The following is a 21,624-nucleotide window of genomic DNA, read 5'->3' on the forward strand; positions in this document are numbered from 1 at the left end:
CCCTATAAATACCCCCTCATTTCTGATGAATGGGGCACCGAGAATTTTATTATTTTTATTTTCTCTCTTCTATGCTATTAACCTAAACACTAGCCTACCCTTTTCACTTCAAAATTCTTTCTTCAAGCACTCAAAGGAGTCCATATTTTACTTGAGGTTCTGTCCTTAAGCCAAGGCGTGAAAGGTAGAACTGTTTGAGGGTTTGGCCCCAAAATCAACTTTATTTCATTTAATTTAATTTAGTTATTATTTTATTATTTTCTTGAAGTTACAAACTCGTTTATTATTTTGTAGTTGCAAACAAACAGATTCAAAGTAAGGATCATGCTCCTTTTGTTTTTATTATTTCTCTAACGATTTTATGTTTTTGGAATTGTGATTAAATTGGTTTTAATTATAATGTTTGTTTTATTATATTTATTTTGATCACCATATTGCATGCTAAAGGGAATATGTAATTGAAAAACACGTCTAATAAGATAATTTGGACAACCGGTTTAAGATCCCTTTTAATCTTATTATTAATGGAAGTGATCACCAATATTTTAGAATTATGTGTGCATTAATATTAAACCAATTTAGTTAAATAATAGTTTGGAACGAATTGAATCTTTGTTTGTATGCCTTTGAGATCACAGGAATGCTTTTCACTATAAGAATCGAGTAGAGGCCAATACGGGCGAATGTGACTCCACGACTCACTTCGTACCATCATCCCCGATCCTACTTTCGTGGTTCCGAACCATATGGAGTTAGTAATCTCATGGATTATGATTGGGGTGTAATCTTCACGGGTCAATCGTTGTTGCCTATCGTTGTCCCTTATTCGTGGTTGGCTTTTACGATCCGTGAACGGTTTACAAGTTCCTTAAAAACTTGTTGGCGGCTGCCTACTTTGCTTTGTCCCTAATCGTATTATGTCAATTCCTACTTCCTAAGAGTTCCAAGCATATTCACCACATGCTTTAACGTAGGCGCACTTCAAACGACGCCTACAATTTGGCGACTCCACTGGGGAGGATTCTTAATTATTTATCGATTTGAGTGATCGGTATTTAATTAAGATGAGTGGATGAGACTTGAAAGATTCTTGAAAAAATATTCCTGTGATTAATTTGGCATTTTTGCATCTGCATAGACGTTTTAACGTCACGTTCAGGTTTGTCCCGTAGGAAAAATTGGATAACTTGGTTGCGCGCAAAAGGAAACAGGGCACCAGTTAGATTTTCTGACTGCCGTGTCACGGCAGGATCTGCCGTGTCACGGTACATTGCACCGTCTGATTTTCTTTTCTCACAGTCGACTTCCTTCGATTTTTCTGAAAAAACGTGTGTGTTCTACATACGTCTTAGCCCCGGGGGATTTAAGCTCTATCGACCCAAAAACGCTCATGGCAATAAGGGTTCATCCGAGTTATTAAATCCACCCAAACCATGGAGTCGAGTTCGATTTCATCACGAACTCGCGGAGCCGCCCGTTGGCATACACCCTCAAGGGAGGCTGCCTTGCTAACGCGTCCAAACTCTTAACCATGGTACCCTTTTGACACCCAAAGCTTGACCAATAGTTGAACATAGATCTCGACTCTAGGTTGCGAACTTTTTTTTACATCATCGTGCCTAAATGCTATGTGGTTGTTTGGTGCTAACCCTCACGTGTTTGCTCTTTTTGTTTAACCCATGACCGAGGGTTTTTATTCTCACATAGAAATTAGTACGGACCTAAAATCGGTTAAAATCTGGAAAAAAATCACAAAACTGACCTGAAACTGCGCACCATGTCACGGTATTTTCTACCGTGCCACGGTGAACAGTGCCGTAACACGGGGCTGCCTGCCGTCTGACGGAAGACTGCACCGTGTCATGACAATCTGTACCGTGACACGGTGCCCAAGAAAGTGTCCTGTCAGTCTTTTTTTCGATTTTTGTGCGAATGCTGTGTCCAGTTTTGTGTCTTGTCTAGCTATACGGTCAAAACACGCGTCTATAACCTCACCTAATCACTCACATATCATGTTCACACACTTTTTTTTTTTAGTCGTGCACCATTTTTTGACCGTATTTTAGGGAAGTCTCGTTTTTGTGTCTTTTTTTTTCGGAGTAAGTCGGATGATATCCTCCCATGTTTATTTTTTTTTTAAAAAATAGAGTTTCAAAATTATAGTTTTTTAATAAAATATTTTTTTTTTAATCCGGATAGTTTAAGGTTAAGTTTGGTCATTAAAGGTGTGTTTGTTTCGGTGTCACAGCACTTGGACAAGAAGCAAGGGTAGATTGTTACGGTTCGAGTCCATACCTCAACAACCTCTTATACCAAAGAGGCGTACAAGGAAACCACCTCAATCATCTCCACAACATCCATCTCCAGTCTACTTTCAACCAATGGCCACTAAGGAAGACATTGAGAACCTCAACAGGACAATCGAAAGATTGTGTGACATGATGCAAACACTCACCACTAGAGTCAGCACTGTAGAGCAAGACAATCAAAACAATGTCACTACTGCTGCAATGGACAAGATCAAGGAACAGATGAGCAAGATCTCTGAAGAGTTCACTTATGTGGAACAGCCTGTCGCCTCTTCGTCCATAAGAGAGAAGCTTCCTGAGAAGTTTTCCACTGCTGACATTCCTAAATTCAAGCCTATTAATAATCCGCTTTTCCACTTGAAGGTTTTTTATGCAACTATGGCTCTTAAGGGAGTAGATGTGACACTCTTCCCTACGGTGTTCCCTCTTTCCTTAGAGCATGCCTGTCAACAGTGGTTCTATTCTTTGGAATCCAAGCATGTCGCGACCTAGGAGGATGTTGCTGAAATCTTTATGAATCGGTACAAGTGTACATCCAGGCCAAGACTTCTGAACGTGAACTCTCCATTCTCAAACAGAAAGAGAATGAAGGCTTCACCACTTACTTAAGCAGGTGGAGAAAAACAGCTGCGCTCTTGGTGGATCCTCCCAAGGAGAAGGAAATGGTTCGCTTGTTCATTGCCAATCTGACTCATAAGTACAAGCAATACTTAAAGTTTCTGCCTCTAAGTACCTTTAAAGCTGTATACGATATTGGAATCAATATCGAAGATGAACTGATGAAGTCTGTTGGTAGTAACAATAACAACATCACTTGGAAAAACAAGAAGAACGACACTCCTTCTTCTTCGTCTTCTAAGCCCAATAATGCTACCAACAATATCAACATCAATGATGTCCTGGCCCTTAATGCTCCTCCTCAAAGATTCCAAAGGCAAAGGAGGGTTTATACGCCTTTGGGAATGACTTATGATGCTGCTTATGACCGTTTGCATGGTCAGGGACTGATTATGCCAATCGGACCATTTCCAGAACCTCGACCTAAGAATAGGACCGCTAGCTATGACCCCAATGCTTATTGCAAGTATCATCAAGGCAAGGGTCATAACACTGAGAAGTGTTGGAGGCTGAAAGATGCAATCCAAGACCTGATTGATGCTAACCAACTTTCTATCCCTCCAGGGGGCAAGAAGCCTAACATTCAAACATGTCCTCTTTCTGATGCTTTGGCTATCATGGGAGTTGAAGTCTCCTTTGATCCGTCAATACTCATTCAACCTGTGAATGAACCTCTGCCGGAAGTTGTATTTATCTCAAGTACTGAAGAAGTGAATGGGATCTGGGATAGTGATGATGAAGACGTCTATCTCAAAGAGATAGCCTGTTCATCTCTTGGCACCAGTGAGGATGTTTGGAGGGACTTTGAAGTCAAGGTTCTCACCAGAAGTGGACGGTTGCAACAACCTAACCCACCTCCACCTCCACCACAATCACATCCGATAGTTGATCCCATCGACCCTGTGAATAGCGATGTGGTCAAACAACTGCAAAAGACCAAGGTGGAGATGAATGTATGGAAGCTTTTGGCCACTTCCCACGAGCATCGAAAGGATGTGATGAATGCTCTGGTCAAAATAGGAGTCGATGATGACATGACTCCTCAAGGATTGGTCAACTTTCTCACTACTGAGCTGTCGAGTACTAGCAATCTGATTTCCTTTTTTGATAAGGATCTACCCCCGGAAGGGGACCAACATAATAAGGCCTTACACCTCACTGTAGTGTGTAAGTAGATGAATGTTCCTATGAGCCTGGTTGATAATGGCTCTGCAATCAATGTGTGCCCACTCCGTACTGCAAAGAAGTTGGGTATAAAGAATGAAGAATTGACTCCCTCCACTCAAGGGATTCGAGCTTACGATAATACTCGCCGTCAAGCCGTGGGTACTATCATATTGAATATAACTACTGGGGCCATTGAACGTCGCACCAAATTTCAGGTGGTGGACATTAAGGCCTCTTTCAATCTGTTGTTAGGACGCCCTTGGCTTCATGAGCTAAAGGCGATTCCGTCATCGCTTCACCAGAAAGTGAAAGCCATAGTTGGAGGGGTTCCGATTACTATCGATGCTTCTCCTATGCGCATTCATGTTATTGATACTCCTATCGTCCATGTTGAACATGACGAAGAAGATGAAGATCTTTGGGGGTTTTCACTAGATGATGTTCTTGTGATCGAAGAAGAGGAAAAGTGTCATCTCGACTTCGATCCCTATTCAAACACCAGTATCAACGCCATTCTGAAGAAGCAAGGTCACTTCCCTGGAATGACCCTTGGGCTCAAGAAGAAAATGGCTAAATCTTGCGGCCATCCTGGTGCGCTCAAGAAGGATACTTTCGGCATGGGATTCGAGCCAACAAAGGAAGATCTGAAACAAGCTGCATTGAAAATGAAGGCTCGCAACAACGCTCGAATCACAAAGACGACAATGGCCATGGATCCATATCCGTTCACCCTTAATGGCTAGTACATCAAAGAAGGGGAAGACTTCCCATGATATGAATTCCCTGAACCATTTGTCCGTAATGGGATCCGTGAACCGGGATTTGAGGTATTACTCGATTGTGACTTCATCGATGAAGAGCTCTCCACAGCCGAGAAGCCAGCTAGCCTGAACTCTAATGATCTGGGAATCAACCTTCTTTTTGGAATGGAGAAAAATGAATCCAAGCCGGTCTAAAATGATAACTTCGAGCTCGTTCAAGCCGTCATAGCGAACCAGGATTTTGACCCCTCCGAGTTAATCGTCTAAGCTGACAACATTACAAGGGGATGGCGCAAGACATTGAGGATCACTACGCCGAGTGGACAGAAGTTGGAAATAACCGCTGGCGAGGGTCCTATGTTTGATGAGTCTGAGTCGTCTGGGTCTGAGTCCGAGTCTGAGTCTAAGTCTGTAGACGAGTCCTTAGAGTCTGAGGCCGACCCTCTTTCTGCTATAGAGTTCAGCCCTGAGTCTTTCGTTGAGTCCTCTCTTTCTAGTCCTAATAATTCTGGTGAGGTCGCAGCCGACCTTGCCTCTCTTGATGTATTAGCCAATGAATTCAATGAAATGAGTACCTTTGCTTACGATGCGTGCCATTCCCCTAGCCCTGATCAATATTGCTTTGCTAATGATAAAAATGACAAAGAAATAATAAAAGCAATGGAAGAACACGAAAATAAAACAGCAGTTATTGAAGATACAGAAACAGTTAACATTTCCAATGATACGACTGTTAAAGAAGTAAAAATTGGATTAACACTAAGTCAAGATGAACGCAAAGAGCTAATTAACTTGCTTAGTGAATTTGTTGATGTATTTGCTTGGTCATACCAAGATATGCCAGGAATTGACAGGGATATAGCTCAGCATACGATAACACTCATTCCAGGTATGAAGCCTGTCAAACAAAAACTACGCCGAATGAAACCAGATGTGGCTCTCAAAATCAAGGAAGAAATCGGGAAGCAATTGGCCGCAGGTTTCATCAGAGTATCCAAGTATCCGGAATGGATAGCAAATGTGGTTCCAGTTCCAAAGAAGGATGGAAGGGTTAGAATGTGTGTTGATTATAGGGATCTCAATAAAGCAAGCCCAAAAGATGGGTTCCCTCTACCTCACATTGACATTCTGGTCGATAATATAGCAAACCATGCACTCCTGTCATTCATGGATGGTTACGCCGTATATAATCAGGTATTGATGGCCGAAGAATACATGGAGAAAACCACATTCATCACGCAAATGGGGTACATATTGCTATACGGTAATGGCATTCGGGTTGAAAAACGCGGGTGCCACCTACCAAAGAGCAGCTACAGCATTGTTACATGACATGATGCACAGAGAGGTGGAGGTCTATGTCGATGATATGATTGTCAAGTCTAAAGATCGCCCAGGCCATATCGTTGCACTTCGCAAGTTTTTTGAAAGACTCCGTAAGTACAACATGAGATTAAATCCAGCAAAATGTGCATTCGGAGTCACGTCAGGCAAATTAGTTGGATATGTGATCAGTTCTCGAGGGATTGAAATAGATACTTCAAAAGTAAAAGCAATCATGGCCATGCCACCACCCAAAAATGAGAAGGAGATTCGAGGCTTCATTAGAAGGTTGCAGTATATAAGTAAGTTCATATCAAAGCTCACAGCAATATGTGAACCTATATTCAAGAAGCTTAAGAAGAATGTCCCAGTCACATGGGATGATGATTGCCAAAAGGCTTTCGACAAAATCAAAGAGTATTTGGTAAACCCACCCGTGCTAGCGCCAGCAATACCTGACTTTCCTCTTCGACTCTACCTTACGGTCACAAGAGAAACGATGGAGGCAATGCTAGCACAAGAGATCGAAAGCAAGGAGAATGCAATCTATTACTTGAGCAAGAAACTTCAAGGATATGAGACGCGATACACACCACTCGAGAAGTTGTGTCTCGCACTTGTATGGGTCGCACAGAAACTAAGACATTACATGCTCACTCAAACAGTGCATGTCGTGTCCAAGATGGATCCTCTCAAATACTTGTTCGAGAAAGCAACACTCAACGGCAGATTATCAAGGTGGATAGTCAATCTGGCTCAGTTTGACTTGAGATTTGTGCCACAAAAAGCCATCAAAGGTTCTGCAGTTTCTGACTTCTTAGCAGACTTTCCGCTAGAAGAAGATGAGTACGATTTCCCTGACGAAGATTTACTCATGACCAAAGATGATAGATGGACGCTCTATTTCGATGGAGCTTCAAACCAAAAGGGATGTGGTGTAGGAGTCTTGCTCGTATCACCCAATGAAGAGCACATCCCAATTTCCATGAAGCTCGACTTTGATGTCACCAACAATGCCGCAGAATATGAAGCATGCATTTTGGGGTTAGAAACAGCTGTCGCCTTGGGAATTAAGAAACTCATAATCTACGGTGATTCTTCACTAATTATTAACCAAATCTCCAAGGGATGGAAAGTGAGAAGTAAAAGTCTCGCTACATATCAAGCTCATTTAGAAACTCTCACGGAGCAACTAGATGAAGTGGAATATACGTATTTGCCAAGAGAAGAAAACCAGTTCGCCGACGCACTAGCTAAATTAGCATCAATGGTGCGAATTTAAGCTGACACAATCAGAATGCCACTTACCATAGAGAGAAGATATGAGCCAGCTTATGTTCATGCACTTGACAATGAACAAGAACCACAACAAGAAGACGAAGAGCCATGGTATACGGACATCCTTAATTATGTGACAAGAGGAGAATACCCTCCTAATACTGACAAAAGGGCACGCCGTGCTTTGAGGCTCCTGGCCTCACAGTATGTGCTCATCAGGGGAGAACTACATAAGAGAACTGCAATGGGAGGGAATCTCTTATGTATAGCCAAGAAAGAAGCACATAAAACCATGGAAAACCTTTATGCTGGTATATATGGAACTCACATGAATGCAAAGATGTTAGTCCAGAAAATTCAACGACAAGGTTACTATTGGACTACTAAGGAGAGAGATTGTCACGAATACGTCAAGAAATGTATGAAGTGTCAAATCTACGCAAATTTACAGCATGTTCCACCTTCGCTTCTCTACACGTATACTTCTCCATGGCCTTTCTCCACTTGGGGCATTGACATCATTGGAAAAATAACACCACCAAGACAAGGAGGGCATGAATTCATTCTCGTAGCAATCGACTACTTCACCAAATGGGTCGAGGCTGCCTCATATGCCAAGCTGACGGCAAAACACGTAGCTCAATTCATTGAGAAAAATATCATATGCCGCTATGGGGTACCACATGAAATGATCAGTGATAATGGAACACATTTACAGAAATATCATATCAAACATCACCGATCATCACCTTATAGACCACAAACAAACGGAGCAGTCGAATCGGCCAACAAAAATGTGAAAACTATCATCGAAAAGATGACATAAAATTATAAGGATTGGCCAAGTAAGCTACATTTCGCCCTTTGGGGTTATCAAACCTCTGTTCGTACATCGACAGGGGCTACCCCTTTCTCTTTGGTCTATGGAGTTGAAGCTGTACAACCAATCGAGCTCGAAATACCTTCTCTTCGAATCGCATTGGAAAGCCAACTAGATAAAGTCGACTAGATTAGAGCAAGATACGACGAACTGGTCTTGCTTGATGAAAAACGCCTTGGCAGCTTTGCATCATGTCCAAAACTACCAACAGCGTATGGCACGACATTTTAATAAAAAAAGTCAAGACAAAAAATATGAAAGAGGTTGACCTAGTGCTTAAGGCACTTCGTAAAAATGTGTTAGATCCAAGAGGCAAATTCAGACCGAACTGGTCAGGCCCGTACATTAATAAAGCCATCCTGTCTGGCGGAGCGGCACAATTGGTAGACATGGACAGTAACGGTTTCCATAATTTAACCAACTTGGATCAACTCAAGAAATTCTATGCCTAGTCTCATGGGTTCATGACCCAATAGAGCTACGTTTGGCCTGATTCCTTTTTAGGATACGTAGGCAACCCCTCAAGGGGGCCCGGCCACTTTAAAATAATAAATCCGCCCTCTGTTGATCAAATACGCGCGTCGGTTCAACACTGCGTCACGGCCAAAAAAAAAAAAAGGGGGAATTGCCGCGACACGGGACATCCTACCGTGTCACGGTACTATTCACTGTGACACGGTAGGCCTGAACGAAAAAAAGGTGGAATTTCAGTTTTTCCGTTTTATTTTTGGAATATTGGCGCATTCATTGCGAATTAATTGTTCGAGTTTTTATTTTCGTTCTTCCATTGCGTCCGACTCCTTGACTCGGATAAATAAACAATAAATAAAAGTCATTGTAATTTTTATTTTTAAGGCTGAAATAAAGGTGCTATTATTAAAATAAATGCGACTACAAGTATTGGCATCATATGCCTTATTTTAAATAATAATTATAAATCATAAAATGCAAAGCAATATTGATCTAATCTCTCTTATCTTTAGGAACATCCTTCTCTTGCTCAATTAGGTCGGCCTTCACCATTAATGTGTCTTTTGTAGCCCGAACCGTCACACCCCTAGTCGAACTTTCACCCCTTTTACCTTTCTTGAATTTTTTCGGTTGTTTCTCCCTATAGACCATATTTTCTTTACCCTTCCCTTTCACATAATTCTTTTTTCTTAGCATTATAGGAGTCTTAAACTCAATCCCTTGTGTTCTCGGACCTAGATGATCTTTAGGCGGAGCTTTCTTATTTCCAAGACGACTCTTCTCATCAGACTTGCGTGATCCGAATCGTTCCCTCCTACTTCTAGGGTTCAACCATGCCTTGTATGCACTAGATAAAGGAGGAGGAGCTTGGTCACTTGCAGAAACGATCCACAAAGGTCTTCCAATCCAATAAGCCTCGTACTTGTCAACGTTACTCTCATGCAACGATACTTCACGAGGACTATCGTTATAGCGTGGGATTACTTGTTCAAGTCCATACTGCCGCATCAGTCGAGAAGGACAATAAAAGGTCAGTTTGGAGATACTTGGAACACGGCAATATGGAGTTTCATTCGTGCCAACCATCCTAGTAAGCCTCCACCAAGGCACCACCCAACGAATGGAAAATTCCCTCTTTGCAAAGAAATTTTTCCAATCTTCATACGACATGTTCGCAGAGTAATTATTTTTCCTACGGACTAGGCCGTTAGGGCCATATTTTTCAATATCGTCGGGGGCTTCAAATAATTCTAAACACTCCATCAACCAAATCTGTAAAAAAGAAAAAAAATTAATAAAAAAAAAAAAATTGCAGATTCCCGTGACACGGCGGTTTTAACCGTGTCACGGCAGACACCCACCGTGACACGGTGCCTGTTTTGTGTCACGGGGGCTATTCGGAGCGTGTTTTTACCTGTAGTAGTACTAGAGAGCCCTTCCTGATGGCTTTCCGGTCAGCTTTTGCCTCGTCAAGACCACGAAATGTTTCTCCAAGGCACGTCGGCATAGGAGATCTTCCGGATTCAACATGCTCAAGCACAGACGCTAGACAAGCATGTCCTACCCTACCGTTTGCAAATAGTAGCTTGCTAAACATGCAAAAAATATATGCCCTTCTACGATATACATGATAAGACTCAGAGATAGGGCGATTAAAATATAAATTAGCAAGTTTTAATAAGTCTACTTCATTACCACAAACAATTCTATTTAAATCTGGATTTGTTAGATTCAGATGGCGTTCAAAATCTTGGTAATAATATTCACGTAGGGTAGGCATGGCAATAAGATTTCTAGCAGGAAATCCAAAGATTGCACCAAATTCCTCCGGCAGATGACAGATTTCATCATAATCAAATTTGAAACAGTGTGTTTCTGGACTCCAATAATCTAATGCTGCCCTAAGAAAATCATGTTCAATAGCTACGTGTCGCAAGGCTAGCAAACCCCTGACATGAAATAATTCTAACTCTCTTTTTTCAGCATTGGTCAAAGAATAAGACCAGTCGCGCAACGTATTATCAAAATTCTGAGACATGATTATTGAAATATGAAATTCTAAATTAATTTGTGTTTTGTAATTATGCATATCATGGATAATCTGGTCTTATTTTATAGCAAAAGCGCTCGAAACTGCCCAGAATTTATCTTTTCATACGCGTAAAACACACCGCTGAATAATACGCGTCCCGTGACACGGGAAGTTCCACCGTGTCACGGGAACCTTTGTCGTGACACGGCAAGCCCTACCGTGACACGGTACACAGTGCCGTGTCACGGCACTTCACGCGTTCTCTTTTTTTTCATCTTTTCCCGTATCTATCCGGATTTTTTATAATATTTTATCTTCACCGTTTATTTTTCAGTTTTTTTTCTGAGAGTTTTATTTCTAATAAAATTCTCACCTTTTATATTCTTAATTTTATCTTTATTTTAAGATTTTATTTCTTTATCACATTATTTATATTTTGTCTTGGGGAAAGTAATTTCATTTATTTTTATCATTTTATTTTTGGGGAGGGTAATTTTATTTATTTATCATTTTATTTTTATTTTTATTCCTCTTCTTTTGGGGAAAGTAATTTTATTTTGCTTGTCTTTTTATTTTTTTTTCTTTTGGCGAAGGTCGGTACCCTCCATTACTCCACTTATGTTTTTTCGTCGTGTCGTTAATAAATACACAATCACACACAAGGAGTCTCAAACACACACTAACACACAATAATAAATACATAAGCCGTAAATAATGTACAAAGAGTCGTAATACATAAATATGTCAAGTGTCATCATAGTATGTACAAACAAAAACCCTCGGTAAAAAATCCCTAGAGCCAGAATCGGTCTCATCTCCACCCTGTGCATGTGGTCCACCCTGTGCATATGGGAACAGCGAACCGAAGAGTCCCTCGACCATCCGAGTACTGGGAGTAGCGTCCCTACTAGTCCCCGTAGCCCCAGAAGTAGCAAAGCTCAAGGCAGGACCCGTCCAACCGGAAAAAGGAGTAGACTGGCCCAGAGACACTTGAATCGTCGGTGAAGGCATCGTCCCATACATCGGAACCGAGAACAAGCCCGACAGCGGTGGAGGAATCCCGAATAACGGAGCTGAAAATGAACCAGGATCCAAAGGAGTCAGAACAGACCCAAACTTAGGTTGTGGAGGCTGTGAAAACGACTGTCGCTGCCCCTGACTCTGGCTTGGAAAGCGCTGGGAAGACTGACCCTACTGCCACTGAGCCTCCTGAAATGGCTGAGTAGTCTGAGGCTCTCACTGAAAATGAGAACGCCGGTGAGCCTCAGGAGATCGTCTACCACGACCAAGCTCCTCCTCGTCCGAGCTTCTGGGCCTCGAGCGCCAGCGGGACCTCCGTCGCTCCTGAAAGACACAAAATCAAAAGGTGTCAACAATGCAAAATAAAACAAATGGTAGAAATGAAAAAATAAGTGATACCTCAAGAACGTCGCTAGAGCTCCGACAACTCGCACCACGCCGAAGCTTGATGATGCAATACTTCAGGGCGTCCACCAGCTTCATGAATCCCATCATCTCCGGGCGGTTAGGCTGAGGATAAAACAAGGAAAAGTCAGTAACAAGCAGTATTAAAAGGGTGGATAATGTGTCGAAGAAAACTCACTGGCTCAAAGACCTCGGGTAGAGACTCTTGCGCCTGTCTATAACCCTCTGGCGCGTCAGCAATATGGTCCTCCGTGATACCAATCGGCCCTTGATAGCGGACAGACTGAGGAGGAATCTCGATCCTCCCCACAGGGCGGATGGTCGTCTGAAAATATGATCGAATAATCAAGTTATTCGACTATTTCAAACAGAGGCTAGTAAAGAAGATTCTCAAAAGAAATCATACCTCAGGAAGACAAGGTGGAGGAGCCAGAGAGGGAAGCAAGTCCCGCGCGTAGTCACTCTCCATGTGAACCAGCTCCTGCCATGGAAGAGTATAGCGCTCTCCCCTGTTGATCAGCTCTCTGATCAAGCGGGAGACCAGCATCGACTCTGGTGGGGATGAGGGCACCACAAAGCGATTGCCGCTATGCTGGCGGACGACTCGCTCCCCCAAATACCAGACAAAGCTTCCGGTACCAACCAAAATGGTACGGTACGCTGAAAGACGGAGGGCCTCAGGTAGATCAGTCACCCCGGCCCAAGGACGATACTGGACATCAATGGGAACCTGGAAACCACAAAAAGTTGGCGTGAAATAATGGAAACAACATTAGAAGGAAAGAACGCAACAAAACTAATCCTTACGCCAACGGAAGAGGTGCCTCGGCGTAGTAGCCCACGAAGTGCCGGAACGGACTCCACCCGCGACTCTTCTCGGTCACGCCAGCTGGCCCCGACAGGGAAATCATGGACCACTCCGCGACGCCGGCGAGGAGCCAAGCCTGGAAAGTACTCGTAGAACCATAGCAGCGATAAAAGTAATCTTTAGCACATGAGTCGAACAAGCTAAAGTGAAGCAAAAAAGGGAAAAGGTCATCACCTCTACGACTCTCCACAGGCCATAAACGGTGATAGGGGACTCGTCGTTCAGTTGCCGGCAGCCATGACGTAGAGACAAAAGAAGATCCGCGTACCCAAGACTAGCCCAGCTATAGGATCCTATCTCGGGGATCCTGGCCAAAGAGGGGAGGTAGCAAAGGAGCACGCGTGAACTCCTGTCGGGAGAGAGGGTCATAGAGATCAGGATCAAGATGAAGATCCGCACCCGCTGCTCAGCCTTCGTATCCTCCATCTCGAAGCCGCGAGCTAGAACTGAAGCCAGCTCCGATCGTCCACTCCTAGGACCACCTCGAGACACTGGTCGGGTCCTGATGTGCTGAACAATCGGACCCAACAAATCAGCTACCTCAGCCGATCCCCAAGATAGATCGGACATCAAACCTACAGCCCGGTCGGTGAAGCGCAGCCCGCTGATCATGCTGAAGTCTAGAGGGGTCACCGTCATCTCCCCCCAAGCAAAATGGAAGGTGTTGGTAGTATCCCATAAATACTCCAACAATGCGCGAACGACTGTCGCGCCGCAACCCCGGGGGCTGCGAAACCCTACAACCGCCGCGTAGAAATCGACCAAGCCAGTCGATTCCCATAAGGCGCTCGTAGCAGGATCCTTCGTAATGACCTGGTGAAGTCGAGGGATCAAATTGCCGGCTCCAGAACCATGTTGGCAAAGCGTGCCATCGACTATGCCGGAGAGGGCGCGATGAGAGACGTGGTTTTCACGGCAGAAAACCAACTGGTCCGGAGTCCACGGAGGTGGAACCCACCTACCCCTACTCGTAGAAGTCCGAGGCTCGGACTCTAAGGCGTCGTCGTCCATGCCCTCAGGGACAGTGGGAGTGTCCTCCTGAAAAGCCCGACGCCGGCCGTGGGTAGAAAGATCGCAATCTCGTCGTCTAGGCATGCTATTGTCAAAATTTAAATGTTTAGCATCATTTCCTAAATATTTAATTCAAGTTGCATATTTATAAAATAAAAATCTAAATACTGAGCATCATTTCCTAAGTTATTTAGTTGTTTATTGAATTATATGCTAAATTTTTACCTCCAGGCTAAAAATTAGCAAAATTATGTTATTTAGTTTCTCCATGACAAACTAATACTACAGTTCTCCTAGCCGCATGATACTATGTTCTCCATGACAATATAGTACATATGCAAAATATGAACCAACACATCATTTCACAAGATTCACCACCATTTTCTCACCATTTCAAGAGCAAAACATGAACATTATTTCACAAAGTAGCACCCAAAAATGGTGATTTGCTCAATTCTCCATCAAATCATGCAATTTTTGTCTCAAATTTCTCACAAACACACATACATACATATACAAGTAAAATCATGGCAACAATTTCAACATAAAACCTGAAAATCAAAAATCCCCAAATTGATTTTTAAGGGTTTTTTTTCATGAAATTACTTATGTGAAGCAAATTCAAGACAAAAATCAAAGGAAACTTACATGGATGCTTGTAGAGGGTCGAAAATGAGAAAGATGGCAAGAAGTTACAGCAAAATCGGTGAAAATTCGAACTCCAAAAGCTCGAAGAAGCTCCGGACACCAGAAGACCGCCGCGACATGGTCAGCACAATCCGTGACACGACAAAGCTGTCACGTGTCACAGTACGCTCAAAACGCGACGGAGCTCTGGTAATCCCGACGACAGCTCCGACGGAAGACAGCAACAGCAGCAGCGAACAACAACAGCAGCAAACCGCGACAAAAATAAAAAAAAATGAAGGGAAAAATAGATCTGCAGAACCGCCGTGTCACGGTTGCAGTTACCGTGTCACGGTGAGCTTGGACGACTGGCGATTATCCTTAAACGTGGCGCGGCGTGGCGTTTGTGTAAAGCAAGAAGTGAAAATGGAGAAATATAGAGGAGATGAGAAATGGGGAAGATATGAAGCAAAAACGTGATTTTAAAGCAAAAAGTAACCGTGCAACGGACCCCGTTGCCCGTGCCACGGTGACCGTTATTGTGTAACGGTACAATTCGACGTGGCACGTTGGAATTTGCGGGTCAAAAGCATAAAAATCCACGCGTTGAATGATTCAAAAAAGCAAAAAAAAAAAAAAAAAAGAGGGAACTGTTCTCGTGACACGGGATTTCGTCCCGTTTGACGGGAGTCATTCCCGTGTCATGGCGAGGCTGTGACGTGGCGCGGCAGACTCTGTACATTATCAGCGAATATTCCTGGTGTTTTTAACTAGTTTGACTGATTTTTCGAGATTATTGAGCGGTTACTTTTCGCTAGAATTACGCGGAAAATTCTAACTGATACTTAAAGGGGACTAAAATTACCATTTTACCCCTGGCAAGCGTCAAAATCTATTTTTCGGCATTTTAAGCATTTAATATGGTCGGATAATCGGCTTAAAATTGTGAATCATCTGCGGCCCACGTTCGGAGATAATCGAACCATCATACGCTTACCAATTTCAACGATCGTCGGCTTTCCTCAGGCTTTGAAAGCGTTATTGGTGGATTTTTCTTCAAGTATAGAAAACCGCCAAGTCGGCTTTCCTCAGGCTTGGAAAGCGTTATTGGTGGATTTTTCTTCAAGTATAGAAAACCACCAAGTCGGCTTTCCTCAGGCATGGAAAGCATTATCGGTGGATTTTTCTTCAAGTATAGAAAACCGCCAAGTCGGCTTTCCTCAGGCATGGAAAGCATTATCGGTGGATTTTTCTTCAAGTATAGAAAACTGCCAAATTCTTTTGTCGGCTTTCCTCAAGCATGGAAGGCATTATCGATGGAATTCTTCAAGCATAGAATGACACCAAATTCATACGTCGACATTCCTCAGGCATGGAAAGTATTGTCCGGTAGCTTTCTTCAGGCTTAGAAAACTACCAAATTCTTCAGTCGGCTTTCCTCAAGCATGGAAAGTGTTTCAACAAATGTCACTCGGTGGATTCCTTCAAGCTTAGGAAGCTGCCTAATTCGTTTGTCACCGATACACTGGTGCCAGATATGTATTCTATCCCTTTACTCTTTTATCTTTGGAATTAACATTTTTCTGCAGGTATCGGCGTATACAGAATGATTTAGGATCGCAGAACGTCTCAAATCATTCTCCGTCCCTATCGGCTACTTTGACTATCGTTCTCGAAACTGACGTTTCTACAAACTCAGTCAAAGTGGGGGCTTCTAAAGACACCTAAAAATGTCTCCCCAAAACCAAACCCGATGATAAATAACCTTTCACCGCCACTATTGGTCGGGTTTAGTATTTAATCCCGAGAGTGCTTAAAAAAATCGTATTTTATTAAATTCATAATTTTGAACGGTCCATGGTTTAGTCTTGATGTTTGGTAAAAGCATAGTTTTAATTTCAGCCCAACTTATTTTAAACCCAAACCTTTTTTTTATTTTATTATTTTATTATTTTTGGCCCAAACCTTTTACTTATTTTTATTTAATTATTTTCATATTTTAGCCTGAATAATAAAAGTCAGAAAAAAGCTCGAAATTATCAATCGGCACTTTAAAAGCCGAAAGAAATTAGGGTTAAAAATGAATTTAGACGGAAAATGGATTGAAAAATTCCCGCGCCACGGCAGACTACCACCGTGTCACGGGAATGCTTCCCGTCTGACGGTAGGACTTTCCGTGACACGGGACGTTCCGTGTCCTTTCCGCGTAAACCCTTAACGCGTTTTTCATCCCATTTTCTGAAAATTTCCCGCGTCACTCCAAAAGTGTACCGTGTCACGGGAAAGTCTACCGTTTGACAATACAGTCTGACCGTGTCACGGGATACTTTTTTAGGGTTTTTATAATATTAGGGTTCGGTGTGCTCCCTCAGTACATTTTTCCTATAAATACCCCCTCATTTCTGATGAACGGGGCACCGAGAATTTTATTATTTTTATTTTCTCTCTTCTATGCTATTAACCTAAACACTAGCCTACCCTTTTCACTTCAAAATTCCTTCTTCAAGCACTCAAAGGAGTCCATATTTTACTTGAGGTTATGTCCTTAAGCCAAGGCGTGAAAGGTAGAACTGTTTGAGGGTTTGGCCCCAAAATCAACTTTATTTCATTTAATTTAATTTAGTTATTATTTTATTATTTTCTTGAAGTTACTAACTCGTTTATTATTTTGTAGTTGCAAACAAACAGATTCAAAGTAAGGATCATGTTCCTTTTGTTTTTATTATTTCTCTAACGATTTTATGTTGTTGGAATTGTGATTAAATTAGTTTTAATATTAATGTTTGTTTTATTATATTTATTTTGATCACCATATTGCATGCTAAAGGGAATATGTAATTGAAAATCACGCCTAATAAGATAATTTGGACAACCGGTTTAGGATCCCTTTTAATCTTATTATTAATTGAAGTGATCACCAATATTTTAGAATTATGTGTGCATTAATATTAAACCAATTTAGTTAAATAATAGTTTGGAGCGAATTGAATCTTTGTTTGTATGCCTTTGAGATCACAGGAATGCTTTTCACTATAAGAATCGAGTAGAGGCCAATACGGGCGATGTGACTCCATGACTCACTTCGTACCATCATCCCCGATCCTCCTTTCGTGGTTCCGAACCATATGGAGTTAGTAATCTCATGGATTATGAATGGGGTGTAACCTTCACGGGTCAATCGTTGTCCCTTATTCGTGGTTGCCATTTATGATCCGTGAACGGTTTACAAGTTCCTTAAAAACTTGTTGGCGGCTCCCTACTTTGCTTTGTCCCTAATCGTATTATGTCAATTCCTACTTCCTAAGAGTGCCAAGCATATTCACCACATGCTTTAACGTAGGCGCACTTCATACGACGCCTACAGGTTTAGGTTCCTTTTTAATCTTGTTATTAATCAAGTGATCACGATATTTTAGAATTATACATATGTTGCATTAATATTCAACCAATTTAGTGTAATAATAGTTTGGAGCGAATTGAATATTTTGTTTGTATGCCTTTGAGATCGCAGGAATCACTTTTCACTATAAGAATCGAGTAGAGGCCAATACGAGCGAATGTGACTCCATGACTCACTTCGTACCATCATCCCCGATCCTCCTTTTGTGGTTCCGAACCATATGGAGTTAGTAATCTCATGGATTATGAATGGGGTGTAACCTTCACGGGTCAATCGTTGTTGCTTATCGTTGTCCCTTATCGTGGTTGCCTTTTTATGATCCGTGAATGGTTTACAAGTTCCTTAAAACTTGTTGGCGGCTCCCTACTTTCCTTGTCCCTAATCGTATATGTCAATTCCCACTTCCTATGAGTGCCAAGCATATTCACACATGCTTTTAACGTAGGCGCACTTCGAGCGACGCCTACCATTTGGCGACTCCACTAGGGAGGATTCTTGGTTATTTATCGATTTGAGGGATCGGTATTTAATTAAGATGAGTGGATGAGACTTGAAAGATTCTTGAAAAAATATTCCTCTGATTAATTTGGCATTTTTGCATATGCATAGACGTTTTAACGTCGCATTTAAGTCTGTCCCGTAGGAAAAATTGAATAACTTGGTCGCGTACGAAGGAAAACAGGGCACCAGTCAGATCTTCTGACTACCGTGCCACGGCAAAATCTGCCGTGTCACGGTACAGTGCACCGTCCTAAAATCGTGGGGGATTTAAGCTCTATCAACCCAAAAACGCTCATGGCAATAAGGGTTCTTCCGAGTTATTAAATCCACCCAAACTATGGAGTTGAGTTCAATTTCATCACGAACTCGCGGAGCCGCCCATTTGCATACACCCTCAAGGGAGGCTGCCTTGCTAACGCGTCCAAACTCTTAACCATGGTACCCGTTTGACACCCAAAGCTTGACCAATAGTTGAACATAGATCTTGACTCTAGGTTGCGAACTTTTTTTACATCATCGTGCCTAAATGCTATGTGGTTGTTTGGTGCTAACCTTCATGTGTTTACTGTTTTGTTTAACCCATGACTGAGGGTTTTTATTTTCACATAGTAATTAGTACGGATCTAAAATCGATTAAAATCTGGAAAAATCACAAAACTGACCTGGAACTGTGCACCGTGTCACAGTATGTTCTGTCGCGCCACGGTGAACAGTGCCGTGACACGAGGCTTTCTATCGTCTGACGGTAGAGTGCACCGTGTCACGACAGTCAGCACCGTGACACGGTGCCCAGGAACAGTGTCTCGTCAGTCTTTTTTCGGTTTTTGTGCGTATATATGTGGTTTATGTGTCCACTTTGGTGTCATGTCTAGCAGCGTCAGGCGCCAATGCCTGGCGTTTGGCGCTAACACTGTTTTTTGACTCTCTTTCCCAAATCAGATAAATTTTGCCGTACAGGAGGATAAAATCGTATCTTTCCTTAAAAAATGCTCTTTGATCTTAATTAAAACTCTGAAAAGTCAACAAAAGTCAATTTATCAATGCTAATTGAATTAGGAATGAAAAGAACCTTCTAGAAGAATCTAGAAGACTAAAACCATTCCTAATTGCATTAGGAATGATAAATCATATAAGGCCCTCCCCTAGATCATTGGGCCGCATATAAGGCTCAAACCGGACCCAGTTTAGTAAATTGGCCATAACTTCCTCAATATTCATCGGAATTGGGCTTATAATATATCGTTGGAAAGCTCTTTGCAAGCCCCATCCAACTACACTACTATTTAACCCATATCATGGACCAACCAAACTTGGTTGGCTGTTTTTTTTAAAATAAGTTTTCAAAAACAGAGAGAAGAGAAAAGAAATTAAAACTATCCGCAACACTAAACTTTCCACACTTTCGCTTCATTCGATTATGATTCGACGTGAAAAGTACTCATCACCGGGTTTGGTTTTGGGGAGACACAAATGGGTGTCTACAAAAGCCCCCACTTTGACTGAGTTTGGAGAAACGCAAGTTTCGAAAACAAAAGTCAAAGTATCGATAGGGACGGAGAATGATTTAGAACGTTCGGCGATCCTAAATCACTCTTGTAACGCCGATACTTGCAAACTAGCGTTAGTTAAACAGATAAAAGAGTTAAGAAACACGTATCTTGCACCGTCGAGTACACGTCTCTGAAAGTAACCGATTGTTGCCGCTTTACTGTTTTGGTGACCTCTTGCAAGCTAGAGAATGCCATCCTGCTTGAAAACCGCTACGCCTGTAACTGCTTCCAAATTAGAAGATTGCTTCGCCTAAAACGATCCTCCTCCGCATTGATAATATTCCACATCCAAGGGGATACTATCGAAGATTGCTTCTCTTGAAACAATCCTCAGTTGTTTGTGAAAACTCTCCATAATCTAGGGAACGCCACCTTGCTGCTTGTTTTGACGATCTTCCGCAATCTAGGGAACGCCGTCGATCAATGTTGCTACATCTCGAGCCTTTTCTTGAATCATAGTGACAACCTTTCCAATCATAGAAAAAGTTGTCGAAGACCGCCTCATCATGAACCGCTCTTCTCATATCTTGGTGACAACCTCCACAATCTTAGCGAACGCCGTCGAAGATCGCCCATCTCGTGCTATCTTCTCAAATCCTGGGTGACAACCTCCACAATCTTAGCAAATGCCATCGAAGACCGCCCATCTCGTGCTATCTCCTCAAATCTTGGGTGACAACCTCCACCATCTTAGCGAATGCCGTCTTGCTATTTCGATATTCACTTGTCTCTGAACAAAGAGCTTCCTTTTTTTTGTTATGTCCACGCGTCTCTGAACAATAGAGCTTTTGATGATATGATCTTCTGAATGATGTATCCATGCGTCTTTGAACGAAGAGCTTGTTAATAGGATGCCCACGCGTCTCTGAGCGAAAGAGCTTGAAAATAGGAGATCTTTGATGATATGTCCACGCATCTCTGAACAAAAGAGATTTTAAATGATATGCCCACGCGCCTCTGGAGCAAGAGATCTTGATGGAAATGTTCACGCGTCTCTGAACAAAAGAGCTTCGGTACTTGAACGTTTGTTGCGATAATATTCTGAAGAAGAAATTTCCGAAGACCAACGTTTGTCGATCTCTAAAGCTCGCCTGAACTTTGATTCCGCTAAAACCAGTATGTCGGTGTTTCCGTGATGAGCCAATTCTTAGGTGCTTTAAGCTAAGTGAGACGATCTTTTATCAGGTCGACCACTTATTGTGATTGTAATCAAACTGACTACTTAATCATGTCAAATTACTTATAGGGGCTAACTGGCGTACCAAGGAACCCGAAATTGCTGTATGAGGTCGAAATCACCTTTCTAAGAGGCTTCGAGCTCTTTCGCTGCTGAGATATCTCTGGCGCCAAGAATTGACTCTATCGTCGAACGTTGTGATAGGATCTTCCCTATTCTGCTGCAC

The sequence above is a fragment of the Chenopodium album genome, chromosome 1 (genome assembly GCF_948465745.1).
Source record: "Chenopodium album chromosome 1, dcCheAlbu1.1, whole genome shotgun sequence".
Classification (NCBI taxonomy): Eukaryota; Viridiplantae; Streptophyta; class Magnoliopsida; order Caryophyllales; family Amaranthaceae; genus Chenopodium; species Chenopodium album.